We start from the raw sequence: 13,190 nt of genomic DNA on the forward strand, positions 1-13,190 counted from the left end.
TCCCCTGCCCCAAGCCCGGAATCCCCTCCAAAGCCGCGGGATGGAGCCCGACTCCCTGCCCCGGCCTGACCCCGGGGCGCTGCCGTTTGAGGAGACGGCTCTTTCGGTGTCCCCAAAAACCTCCGTGGCTTTCCCTCCCACCCCGTTTTTTCTTTCTTTTCCATCAGACCTGCCGGCCCCGGGGGGGTGCAAAGCTGGGGGGGTGGGCGAGATCCCGCCCGCTCCTCCCGGCGCTGCAGGGGGAGCTCGTGTCGTGCGGCTGCTCCCGCCGGGACCGGCCCCCGAGCCCGGGAAACGCCGCCAACCAGCCTCACTTTGGGGGTGTAGGGGGGGAAAGATTTGAGAATGGTGCCTCTTCCCTCCTAATCATCCCTCGGGACGGCCGGTCCGGGAAGGAAACAGCAGCTGGTGGTTGGCAAAAGAAGGGGGTTGGCGCCGCGGGTTGTGCCCTCGGTTGTAGATGCATCCCCCCCCCCCCCCGTGTGTGTGTGTGTGCACAGAGGCGGCCACACGCGTGTGAACAGGGGCAGGAATGTCCCCTCACGCTCTCCCGCACACACGGGGCTGCCCTGCAGGCCATGACTCCCTGCCCTTAGAGCTGGAGAGAGCCCCTTCCCCAGGGATGCTCCTGCAGCCTGGGCGCCGGGAGAGCGGGTGTCCCTGGATGCTTCATCCTGAAATCAGGCAGAACAAGCAGCAATTGATGGGGTCGTTCTGCTCATCCCTCAGCCTGGATCAATCCCTTTGACTTTCCTAGCTCTTGTGCCCGTTTCCACCAGCAGCAGTTGGTCCTTTGATCCCTTTGGGTGCTCCCAAACCACCCCAGGCCATGGGCAGCTTTGATGGGAGAACCTCTCCCTAACCCAGGAGAAAACTTCCCAGGATCTGGGCAGAGGGAGGAAGTGGCAGCAGACACTGCAGTCACCCAGAAGCATCTCCTTGAGGCATCTCCCCTTTGGGAGACAGCCTGGGGTACTGCTGGGCGGTGTCATGGTTATTAACAAAGATGGAGATGTGATAGGACAAGAGGAAATGGTCTCAAGTTGCCCCAGGGGAGGTTTAGGTTGGAGGTTAGGAGAAAGTTCTTCCCTTAAAGGGTTGTCACACACTGGGACACGTTGCCCAGGGAGATGGTTGAATCACCATCCCTGGAAGTGTTTAAAAGATGTAGATGTGATGCTGAGGGACATGGTTTAAGCATTGGACTTAGAGTTGGGTGAATGGTTAGTGGAGCTGGGTTATGGTTGGCCTCAGTGATCTTAAAGGTCTTTTCCAATCCGAAAAATTCTGTGATGACCTGATTTTTTTTTTCTAACTGCCCCAGGTTCACTGTTAACTAGGACTGACAGTGCACGTGGGTAAAGGGGAAGGTCCCCAGGGTGCTGCAGGTGGGCTGGGGCCAGTGGGAGAGGATGTGCAGCCCCAAGCTCCCCTAGAAAAAAAACCCCCACAACTCAAGGTCTCCCTCCTTCCTTCCTCTCAGCCTTTACCTTCTTTGGTGCAACCTTGTTTTCCCTGCTTCTCATTCCAAACTTTTGCTGTGGATCAAAACCCCAGCAGCAGAAGAGCTGAGAACCCCTCACCCCTCTCGGTGTCAGCTCAGGTATTTTGGGTACAAAACACAAGAAAAATGGCTGAACCAGGAGGTCAAATCCACGTGGGTATGTGTCTCCCACTGCTTGCTCTGGGAAGCAAGCAAAAAGAAATGAAGGAATCAGGAGTTACTTACCCACCAGAAAGACTTTTTAGCCTCTTATCTGTATTCCTCATGGGTGCCATTTTCATATAAATATGATGCCTGTTCTTGGGAACATACTGCTGGCTCGGGATCCATGTAGAAGATCTAAAGGATGGTGGATAGATTGGAGATAATTTAGCTTTTCTATATACACAAACACAGATACACACATCATTACCATTTTATTTATGTGTGTGTGTTTACACATACAGATCTTGTATTTACATATTTATAGAAATGCTTAATGTATTGAATGCTATCAGAGACAGCTCCCAGATAAAAGGAACTCTGGGAGCTAATGAATGTAAAAAAGAAGGAAACAGATATAAAATAGTGATAAATCAATGGCTTCACCTTTTTTCTTCTGGAACTAGAAGCAAGTTACATTGCTGGGCAAGTACATTTTTTACCCCACAGTCTGGCAAGGGGGTCAGAAGCAGCCTTCCTCTTTCAGCTGGTTGGTTTTGGGTGGAAACTGGAGCAGTTTGCATCAGGTCTTGCATGAGGGTGGGACCTGATGGTTTTGCCCAGGGAAGGGCACCCGGGTGGGAGGTGGCACAGTGCTCCCCCCTTGGCATGTTCTGCCTCATGTAACATCATGGAATCACAGAGTATTAGGGGTTGGAAGGGACCTCTGAAGAGCATCCAGTCCAACCCCCCTGCCGGAGCAGGACCAAAAAAAACCACTAGGGCAGGTCACTCAGAAAGGCATCCAGACAGGTCTGGAAAGTCCCCAGAGAAGGAGACTCCACAGCTTCTCTGGGCAGCCTGTCCCAGGGCTCTGTCACCCTCACAGCAAAGAAGTTCTTCCTCATGTTGAGCTGGAACTTCCTGGGCTCCAGTTTGAATCCATTGCCCCTCGTCCTGTCCCAGGGCACAAGTGACAAGAGCTTGTCCTGCCTTCTTGCTGCCCTCATGGATTGATAGACATTCATTAGATCCCCCCTCAGGCTTCTCCTCTCCAGACTGAACAGCCCCAGGTCTCTCAGCCTTTCCTCACCAGGCAGGTGTTCCAGTCCCTTCATCATCCTCGTGGCCTCCCTTGGACTCTCTCCCTGTCCCTCTTCAACTGGGAGCCCAGAACTGGACACAACACTCCAAGTGAGGTCTCACCAGGGAGAGAGACACTGGAGAATCAGAAAGAGGAATTTTAAGCATTGACGTGGAATATTCAGCACTGAAGTGGAATTTTCACACCTTTTCTGGGATGATATTTTGGTGTTTGTCTTTTTTTTTCTTTCCATGCAGTGGTTCTTGGTACTTCTAAACCAAATTGAACATGATCTTCAAAGGCTGGATGCTCTTCTTCAGGTTCCCCCACCCAGTCTGGATTCCCACCCACTGCACCTGGCAAAATAAACATGAAATTCCTTAGTCTGTGCAGGTGAAACTCTCCCAGTGTTGTTGGGTGGTTTTTTTTTTGGAGTGGCTTCAATTCCACAGACAAGACAATGTGAGATGATACTTGGCAACAAAAAAAGTCATCAGAAGAGCAGAAGCAGGTCCTGTGTGGGCTGCTCATGCAGCTGCCTCTTGGCTCCCTTTGAATTGCTCTCTGTGCACTCCTTGGTTTTCAATTTCATTCCCTTTCTGAGGAGCAACCTCAGCTTTATGTTTCCCTTTTAGGCTGATGGAAAGAAAGGATTTGAACAAATGTCATGGGCACTCAGAAATCTCTCTTCTGTGTCCTCTGCTTTCATTCTGTCCACCTTCTGCAGTCCCAGCTCTTGAAGCCTTGAGTGCTGCCTCTCCAAATCTTCCAGGCAGGACACCATACACATTCATTAATTTTTTGTATCTTGGAAATGGGCTTTTATTAAGTCTCTGTTCATGTGGGTTTTTTTTTTCCGGTGGTTGAATAGTTGAGCTTCTTTATAAACCATCAGCAAAGAGATGGTGGCTCCTTGAGATCCATTAGGTACATACCTCTGAGAGCCTGGTCTGCAGCCAACACACATTTATTGTCAGGACAGAAAACAGGCCCCAGAGCAGAAGTTTTGTGTTCTTCCAAGCTGCCTTCAAAATCTGCCCTTGTGTGCGTGGCTCCTGGAGGTCCAGGTGGGCAAATCCAGGGAGGTACTTTGCAATCCCAGCTCCCCAGACATTATAGAATCACAGGATCCTTCTGGTTGGAAAAGACCTTTAAGATGATTGAGTCCAACCATTAACCCAGCCCAGCCAGGGCCACCACTGCCCCACATCCCTCAGCACCACATCTCCAGGGGTTTGAAATCCTTCCAGGGATGGGGACTCCACCCCTGCCCTGGGCAGCCTGAGCCAGGGCCTGACAGCCCTTCTGGGGAAGAAATTGCTCCTCATATCTAACCTAATTGGGTTGCAGGGTCTCTGGGCAGCCCCATCCCTGGAGCTGGAGCTGAGGTGTCTTCTTGCAAGCTGTGTTGTCACCATAGCCACCCAGATCACCCTCCACCTTCCTCCCTCCTCTCCACCCACAGGAGACACCTGCTCCTGGAGCACAGAGCTACTGCCCCTCAGTTTTGTTTGCTTTGCTCAGTGGACCTTGGGTTGGCACTCCCCTGGAAAAGCATCATCATGTTTCCCCAGGCAGAAAAGTCCATAAACATCTGGTGGAAACCTTTGATTCCCCAGGGTGTCAGTCCCATAAGGTGCCAGTTCCCCAGGGTATCAGCAATTCCATAGAATATCCTTTCCAAAGATGACTTTCCCAGCCCTGAGGACACTAATAAGCTTTAACTGACATGACTAACCTCAGCTGGAGCTTCCACCCACACCCCTGGGCCCTATTTAAGCTCAGCAGTTGTTCTTCAGCCTTAAGCTATACTGGTCTGGGAGCTGCCAAGCTTGGTCCTAAGCCTGACCTGAGGGCTGACTGACCTCAGACTTGCTTTGTCACCAGGATGCTGCCTTCTGAGCTGGACACTTGGTTGGACCTGGCTGCTGTCCCAGGGTCTGCTTTGCTCCCTGTCCTTAGAGGAGCAGCCCTGCTCTTGCTGCTCCCTCACAGTGACACGGGGGTTTGAGGCTTTCCATGGAGGCCTCCAGAGGAAGTTTCCACACTGCCTGTTTCTACCCTGATGTTGCAGGTTCCTTGTTGGAGACCTGCTCCTGCAGACCACCTGAGGAGGTCAAGGTGAAGTCAGACTGGGTAACCTGGTACTGATGCACAGATGTAGAGGCAAGTGCTGAAGTCTCTTGTGCAGGTAAGGCAAGATAATGGTGTCAGCACCAGCTTCTCTGGGCCCTGACTTCCTATCTGAGGCCAGCTGGTGACCCAGGAGTACTGCAGGAACCCAAAAGCTCCCACCAACCTCACAATACTCCAGAACTGGTTTTTTCTGGGACCTCTTTTAACTGAGACACTTTCAGCCTCTGGCTTTGTGGTGGATCTTCCGTAGGAGCTGGTGATTCACCTAAGATGGCTTTAGCATGATGTCAAAGATGAACTGTTTCACTTCCCTTGTGGATCAAAGACAGTGTCTTCTGCTCACATTGTGAGATAGCATCAGGGTTGGTTGGTGGGCAGAGAGCAGGTCCCCTGCAAGGCAGGAGCTGCAGTGAGTCTGGCCCAGGGGGCCCTTGGCAGGTCTCCTGGGACACAGTGACACAATTTCTCTCTTTGAGGAGATGTTCTCCAGTGAAGTAAGGAGCAGGAAGCCTGAGAGCATGTGGAAGGTCTCATTTCCCACCACCCAGCAGCACCTGTGGAAGGTGGCACATGCTGTGGCCATGCAGCCTGGAGCACTTAACCCTGGTGAGAGTCCAGCAGTGTCTGAGCTCTCCTGCCAAGGAGGAAATGAATCCCTGTAGTTCAGGGAAGGGCTTGTCCTGGTTTGTGGTAATAAGGTCTCCCCTGAGCCTTCTCAAGGCTGAACAAATCCAGTTCTCTCAGCTTTTCTCTTGATCTGAAAAGAACTTTTTCACCCTGAGGACTCTACTGCTTGGGTCTGTCCCCTAACTCTCCATCCCCAGAAGAGCTGAGCAGAAGGCCCAGAGGTGATGCTGATGGTGAGGGCAGTGGCAGATGCAACACATCTTCTGCAAGGTGGGGCTGGAAGGACCGTGTGGGATGCTTTGGGACACTTAAACCAGGCTGGGAGCAGGTGGCCAAGCTGGCCCTGTGCTTTCTGCACATCAGGCTCTGGGCACCAAGCACCATCTGAAGCAGAGGACCAGACCCTGCAGGGTGCTGTGATGTCTTTGCCCCCAGTTTCTTCCTCACATGGAGGCCCTGATCTACTCAGCTTCCTCCAGGCCTGGTGGTGTTAAGCCCTGGTGTAGGGGGGGGGGGCTGGTTCTGGGCTTCAGACCCCTCTGGTTCCCCCACTGAGATGCCCACTCAGCTTTCCCAGAGCTCCCAGCACAGAGGTGTTTATTTAACTGATTTCCATAGGTTTGTTCCAGGGAGGCAGAGCAGGTGAGGGAGCTGCTGATGTGAAATGAAGGCAGTGGGGGTTGAAAAAAAAAATAAATCAATTTAACTCTCATCTGAGTTGCACAGAGAAGGGAATAAATAGAAAATGATTTTTCTTTTTTTCTTCAGTGACAATTTTGACTGTTCCCACTGCCAGCTGGACCATTTCCCTCTGCTGCAGGAGCTGCAGCTGGCCAGGAATGCTGGAGATCTGTCAGGGTCAAGCAGCTTCAGAGAGCAAAAAGCCCAGCAGAAAGAAAGAAATGCACATGTTCACACTTGGGTCCAGGCAGGAGTGAGGAGCACTGAGACCACGGCTTGCAGGGGTGGGTGTAGATACACCCAAAATACCCACCTTGTCTTGAAGGGCCTTGAGGGATGGACCCATGAGGGGGTTGGGGTTCAGCTGCTGCCACCTTCCAACCCCTGGTGCTGGTGGCCACGTGCTGGGTGAAGGGCTGATCCCACTCGTGGAGCAGCTTGTCACTGCAATGTCACACCAAAGCAGACCTGGGCACGGTGCTTCAGGGTAGGAAATTGGTGGTTAGAAAGTATTTGTGACTCCTTGTCAGTGCTGCAGGGCTTTTCATGTGAAACTGCTGAAATAACTCCCAAAAAAACCCCCCAAATTCTGGTCAGTTTGCTTCTGAAATACAAACTTCCTTTAGTTTCAAGGAATCTTGATGTGCTTTCTTTCCCTGCTGAGAAGCTGAAGGAAAGCACCATCTTTTTCCTTGGTAAGAAGCAATTGGATGTAACAAAATATTTGGAGTTCTTTTCTTTGCCATTTTGGCCCCAAATATGAGGTGGTGAGGCAAACAGAGTGATGGGTGAAGCAGCTGCAGTGACCAGGCTCAGGGTGATGCTGGATGTGGCACCTGGCCAGCCTTGTCCCCTTGGGCTGGTAGGGGTGGCAAGGAAGCCACTGTCCCTGTGACCCCATGGAGGAACTTCTCACCAGGGAGCCATGCCAGACAAGGAGGAGATGAAAGGAGCTTCTTAGGAAGTCTGTTGGGGTGGGAGTTTGGGACTGGACAAGAGAACCTGAACCTGGGGGTTGTCCAGGAGTTATGGAACGTTTAGGGGAAGGGGAAAAGGTCAAGGTAGATCAGGGAGGAATGAACATGGGGGGAAAAAAGGGCCAAAGCAGCTGGAATGGAGAAAGCTGATCTCAGTAGCCTGTCACATTGAATAGGAAAGGGGCCCAATGGGACCACTGGGAAAGGGATAAGAGATGAGGAAGAGTGTTGGTGCTGGCCTGGCTTTGCCTGTGGGAAGGGAGACCTGCAGATCTAGATGCTTCTCTGGAGACCGCTCATCACCCAAGGGTCACAGGAGGAAGCTGCATGGCCAGGGCTGCAGACACCAACCTGGGGTGTCCTCCGAGGAAGGTCTTGGAAAAGTTCCTTTTCCCTGTGTCCTCACAAGACAGGGATCAGGTGGGTGCCTGCCTGGCCTCCCCGTGTCCATCAGGGGTCTGCATGGAGGAGGGATGGCAAACAGAAGGTAGGAAAGAGGAGCTGGAGGGACCTGGGGAACTGGGTGTGGAAGGAAGCAGGGGTGGGTGAACTTCTCAGGGGGGGCATGGGCCAAGGCTGAGCTGTTCCTAGCAGGAGGCACATGGGAATGGCTGCTTTCCTGGGAAGGAGGCACTGGGCTCCACAGGGATTTTAGCTGGAGACCTGAACCCTGTGGCCAGTCCTGCAGGCTCCATCCCCACCTCCCCAGGGACCCTGGATGCATCCCACCACATGGCTGCAAAGCCCAGAGGCTGCCCCACACCTTCTAAGGCTCCTTCTTGCAGTGAGACACAGGAAAGTCCCAGGTGAGCTTTCTGAGAACCACAGCATGATCCTGCTCCTGCTTCTGAGCATGACAGCCCAGCTGCAAAAGGTTCCTGGGTGCAGGGTACCCCTCTCCATCAGGTACATGCCTGGGTTGGGTTTCCCACTGCTCCACTGACCTACCCTAAGGAACAGGCAGTTGCAGGAAGATCTTGGTAACATAGAATTGAGGCTGAATGCTCAGAAACCACCATTTGTGGCAGCTGTTGGGTGGGTGACTAGAAAAACCTGCCTTTGACACCAAACAGCTCGAGTTCTGGGGGTTCAGTTTTGCTTTCTGAGCATGCAGTGGTTCCAGTTTCAGGCTTCCCTTCAAAACCAGAAGGTGAGGGATGATTTTTTTGCCTTCATGGAAGTGACTGGATGGAGGAAGAGCTCCGTGGCTGCCTGAGAGGAGAAGGCACCAAGTCCTGTGTGGCCTTGGGATGGGCAGCCCTGGGCTGGGTGCAGCAGGGGGTGCAGCTCCATCCCCTCTGGCTGCAGAGCTGAGGGTCACCCTGTGTTCCTGCTGGTGCTGTGGGTTAGGGGTGCAGGCTGCTCCCCAACCTTCTGACTCAGTTTCCCCACCTGTGACACCAACCTGTCCCCTTGCCAAGGGTGCTGCATTAGTGACAGGGGTGGCAGGAGAGCTTCACTGCAGTGATTCCAGGGTCTGCTCCGTGCCTGCCCTCCAGACTTGGGATGCCTGTAGGACAGGAGATGCTTTGGTGCCAGAAGAACTGATTCCCAAGCCCACAGTCAAGGATCAAGCAACATCCCATGCCACCCAGTTTCCCCCTTCTGTGAAAAGGAGCTGAGAAAACATCACACTTGCAGGATTCAGGCCTGATCTACAAGGTAGGAAGGGGGAGTTTAGCTCCACTGGTCCCTGTGTCCCAGGGGTTGCATGTCCCCATGGCCCATGGGTGAGGAGGGATGAACAACTGGGTGCCTGTGGGATATTTTGGAGGTGTTTCTAAGCAGAACTGTCCATCCCCTTGCAAGTGCCTCCTCATGCACAAGCTCCTTCCCAGCCCGTTGGTGCAGGGTGCCTGGAGCATGGGGCTTATGGCCCTGATTTATCTGCTTGCTCATGTGTCTGTTTGTTGAGTTTCTATCTGCTCTCTGAAGAAGTGAATTAATGTATGTCCCATAATGAACCTCGTCTTCTCCAGCACTGGACACTTTTAAGATTCAGCTGGGCCATCTTGTCTAGACCATGCTTTTATCCAGGAGAAGTTGGACCAGATGATCCTTGAGGTCCCTTCCAACCTGGTGTTCTGTGATTCTGTACTGAAAGCTGCCTAGTGACAGAAAAAAAGTTTGGAGCAATTAAGCAAATTCACTGATTTCCCCACTGCAGAAACCTGCTCTGGAGAGGTCATCTGGTGGTCCTGGCCATGGATGTCCTGTCTCCAGGGTGAGATGGTGGCTGGGGTCAGCACTGGCCATGCACAGAGCAGCCAGAGCTCAGCCAAGCTCAGTGGTGGCCTCAGAATCCTCCAAGAAACTTGGCTTTCCTCTTGGCTCACATCTGGGAGGAGCACAGGACTGATGTGGGCAGATCCTTTCTACCTCAGCACATTGCATCCAGCAGCCACAAACAGCACAGGTGCCTTTTCAGCAAGTGAGTGTCTTCAGCCAAGTGTCTCTGGAATTGTTAACTTTCTGATGGGGAGGGAGGGTGGGAGAAAAGAAGGGTTGAGCTTTCAAAAGCAGAACATTTTATTGTTGTAACCAGAAATTCCCACTTTCCACCCAAACCAACACTGAAGCCCAGGGTAAATTTGAGCCTGTCAGCCCTGCTTTGCTCCCTGTTGTTAAAAAAACCCAAACAAACCCAAACCTGCTGCTCCAGGCTTGAGAAATGTCAGAGGGAAATTGAAAAATAACATTTTCCCCTCTTCCTGCTGCCACACCTGCTTTCCTTCAGCAGCAGCTGGCATTTCTCCAGGCACCTTGACAGGCTCTGTGCTGGGTGAGGGGATCCTGATGCCCTCAGAGACACCCAAACTGTTCCTTCCCAGTGGGGTAAAACGGGACCCCATCTCTGAGCCCTTCCTCTGTAAAGGGAGGGGTGTAGGAAAAGGTATGTTATAAAGGTGGAGAGACTCAGATGTGAGTTGCAGAAGTACTGGGAGAGCATCCCTGGGAGAACATCCCTGGGAGAGCATCCCTAGGACACCGAGAGGAGCTGAGCAGTTAAAACTCCTTAGGGTGCAGCCCACCCAACCCACCCACCCTGCAACTCTTACCCGGTCACCTCACTTGCTGGTGGATGCTTGGTGCTGGAGCTGCCCCAGTAACAGCATCCAGGCTGGAAACCCCCAGGTTGTGTCTCTAGTGCTCGTGGACCACGAGTGTTACCCAACTGGGATGTTTTTCCTGCATGTGAAGGTGCATCCCCCAGGCAAAGTGCTCCCTCGGAGCTGAGCTGACCAGAGCAGAACCTGGGAAAGGGCTTTGCAAGCTCGGGGCCAAAATATCCCCCTGTCACTGGGGACCTGGAAGGAGCCTCAGCAATCACTTCAGAACTGAGCTTGAGAGTCTGCTGCTTGTTGTTCATGCTCATCTGAAAGCCTCTGACACTTCCCTGCCCTGTGTTTCTTTGATGAATATGCAAATCAAGGCGGTGAAATTACAGATAATGATAAGCAGTCAAAACTTTTCAGAAGTGAATGCACATTCCTGATTTTGCAGATTTCTATCACACCTTTGTCTTTGCAAAATAGATGAGAGAACAGTGCTCGAGAGAGAGCAGCTTTCTGGGCACCCACACAGTCCTACACCTTCCAGATCCTCCCCCCTGGAGATCTGCCAGCTCCTTTCCTGGTGCTGAGGGAATTCCTGTGGGAATGGGGGTCATTCTGAGAGCCTGGACATCCCTGTCCCAGGACTCTGAAGCAGAGCCAAGCTGCTGGGTGGTCTCCAGGGCTGTTCTCCTGTGGTCCTGCTGCGGATCCGGGATCAAACCCTGCAGAAGAAATCACACCAGGTCCCGGGCAGATGGACACAGGAGATGGTGCCACGGGGTGCCTGGCTCTTTGGGGATCAGCCACAGTGAGCTGTGCAGCCCCGAGGGGCTTCTCTTGGAACAGAAAAGAATCCTAGTTTGATCATTTGTTGCTGTCTTGCTGTACCAGCCCAACTTCAGATACGATGGGAACACGACACTGAGGCAATAAGATGATTTTCAAGATCAGGATCTTTCCAAAAAAGCAACATTTTTCCAAAGTGAGGTTTTCCAACGCTGGCCCGGTGAGTTTTCTTGTTAAGGGGGGGATGTTATATCCAATATGTGGAGTTCGACACCGATATTTGTTTTTATTCTACTTCAGGAGAAGTATCAGAATGCTACCAGGGGAAATAGAGGGTTTGGCCAAAGTGCTCCTGCCTCAGCCCCACCTGCTGCAGTCCTGCCCTGTTTCCAGTTCCCAGGTGAGACGCTGTGCTCAGCTCTTCCCATTCCTCACTCTGCTCCCACCCTTTCCCAAGCACTCCCTGCATGACAGGCCTTGTGCTCTGGGGGGGTCTTGCAGCCCCAACCTGGGCTGCACCAACAAGCTCCATCCCTTTGGCCACCGAGTGTTTCCTGGCAAAGCCCCAGGGCCTGACCCGCAGCTCCCAGTAGCACCTTTCCCAAGCTCTCCCCGTGCTGCTGGGCCCCCCCTCGGTGCTGGAGGCTGCCATATGGACCCAAAAGCCCACACCTGTGTTTGCAGCTGGGTCTGCCACTGCAGGGCTTGCTTTCACAGCTGTCTTCTGGGTCCTTGCACCAAGATCTGCTCAGCATTGGCTCATCCTGATGCACAAGGCAGGGCCACGGGCAACAGGTCCATCCTCCTCCAGCTGCTCTAATTCCCTGACTTCATAGAATCATAGAATCCCAGGGGTTGGAAGGGACCTCAAAAGATCACCCAGTCCAACCCCCCTGCCAGAGCAGGGTCACCCAGAGCACATCACACAGGAACGTGTCCAGGCAGGTTTTGAATGTCTCCAGAGAAGGAGACTCCACAACCTCCCTGGGCAGCCTGGCCCAGGGCTCTGTCACTCTCACAGTAAAAAAATTTTTTTGAATATTCACCTTGAACCTCCTATGCTCCAATTTGATCCCATTACCCCTTGTCCTATCACTGGTCATCACTGAGAAAAGCCTAACTCCATCTCCCTGACACTCACCCTTTACATATTTGTAAACACTGATGAGGTCACCCCTCAGTCTCCTTTTCTCCAAGCTCAAGAGCCCCAGCTCCCTCAGCCTTTCCTCATCAGGGAGATGTTCCACTCCCTCCATCATCTCTGTGGCTCTGCCCTGGACTCTTTCCAGCAGTTCCCTGTCCTGCTGGAACTGAGGGGCCCAGAACTGGACACAATACTCCAGATGCGGCCTCACCAGGGCAGAATAGAGGGGCAGGAGAACCTCTCTTGACCTACTAACCACCCCCTTTCTAATGCACCCCAGGATCCATTGGCCTTCTTAGCCACAAGGGCACATTGCTGGCTCATGGTCATCCTCCTGTCCACCAGGACCCCCAGGTCCCTTTCACCTACACTGCTCTCCAGCAGCTCAGCCCCCAACCTCTACTGGTACATGGGGTTTCTCTTCATCCTCTCTCTGTCTCTGCTGCATCCCCATTTCATCCCCATCAGCAACTTCCCTTGGATTTTTCAAGAGGAACCAGCCTGGGCTGCCATGGGGAGCACCCATCACCCATGCTTGAGGGTGCTCACGAGAGCATCTTTGCCCCTCCCCGTCCAGCTCTGGTGGGAACTTGACCCTTTTCTGCTCTGTTCTCCCCCAAATTGATTTCACCACCTTGAACAAGGTGTGTGGGTGAGCTGTTTCCAGCAAGTGACGCCCGCCGAGGGGCCCAGCAGTGGCTGACAAACCCTGCCCCCTGCCCCCTCCTCTTTCTTCTTGCAAACCACCTACATCCTTCCTGTATTGCTTCAAACCACACGATAATAAGCTGAGAAGCAAAGGGTGAGTGGGAAGGTCTGTGGGGGCAGGTGGACCTCCTCACCTCAGGGGCTTCACCTCCTCCTGCAAATGCCACCGGAAACCTCTGTCCTGCTCTTGCATAACTGGGGGGGCCTGGGGTGCTCACCCCAAACCAGCAGCACTCGGCTGAGCCCCTGATCTTCTCCAGCCTTTTTTGGTCATTGTGTCCCTCACTGCCTCTCCTGCAGCCCCAGCAGCCTGGGGCTTGGAGGTCTGTCAGCTTCTGAGAGACCC

Source organism: Apus apus, chromosome 15 (assembly GCF_020740795.1).
Source record: "Apus apus isolate bApuApu2 chromosome 15, bApuApu2.pri.cur, whole genome shotgun sequence".
Lineage (NCBI taxonomy): Eukaryota > Metazoa > Chordata > Aves > Apodiformes > Apodidae > Apus > Apus apus.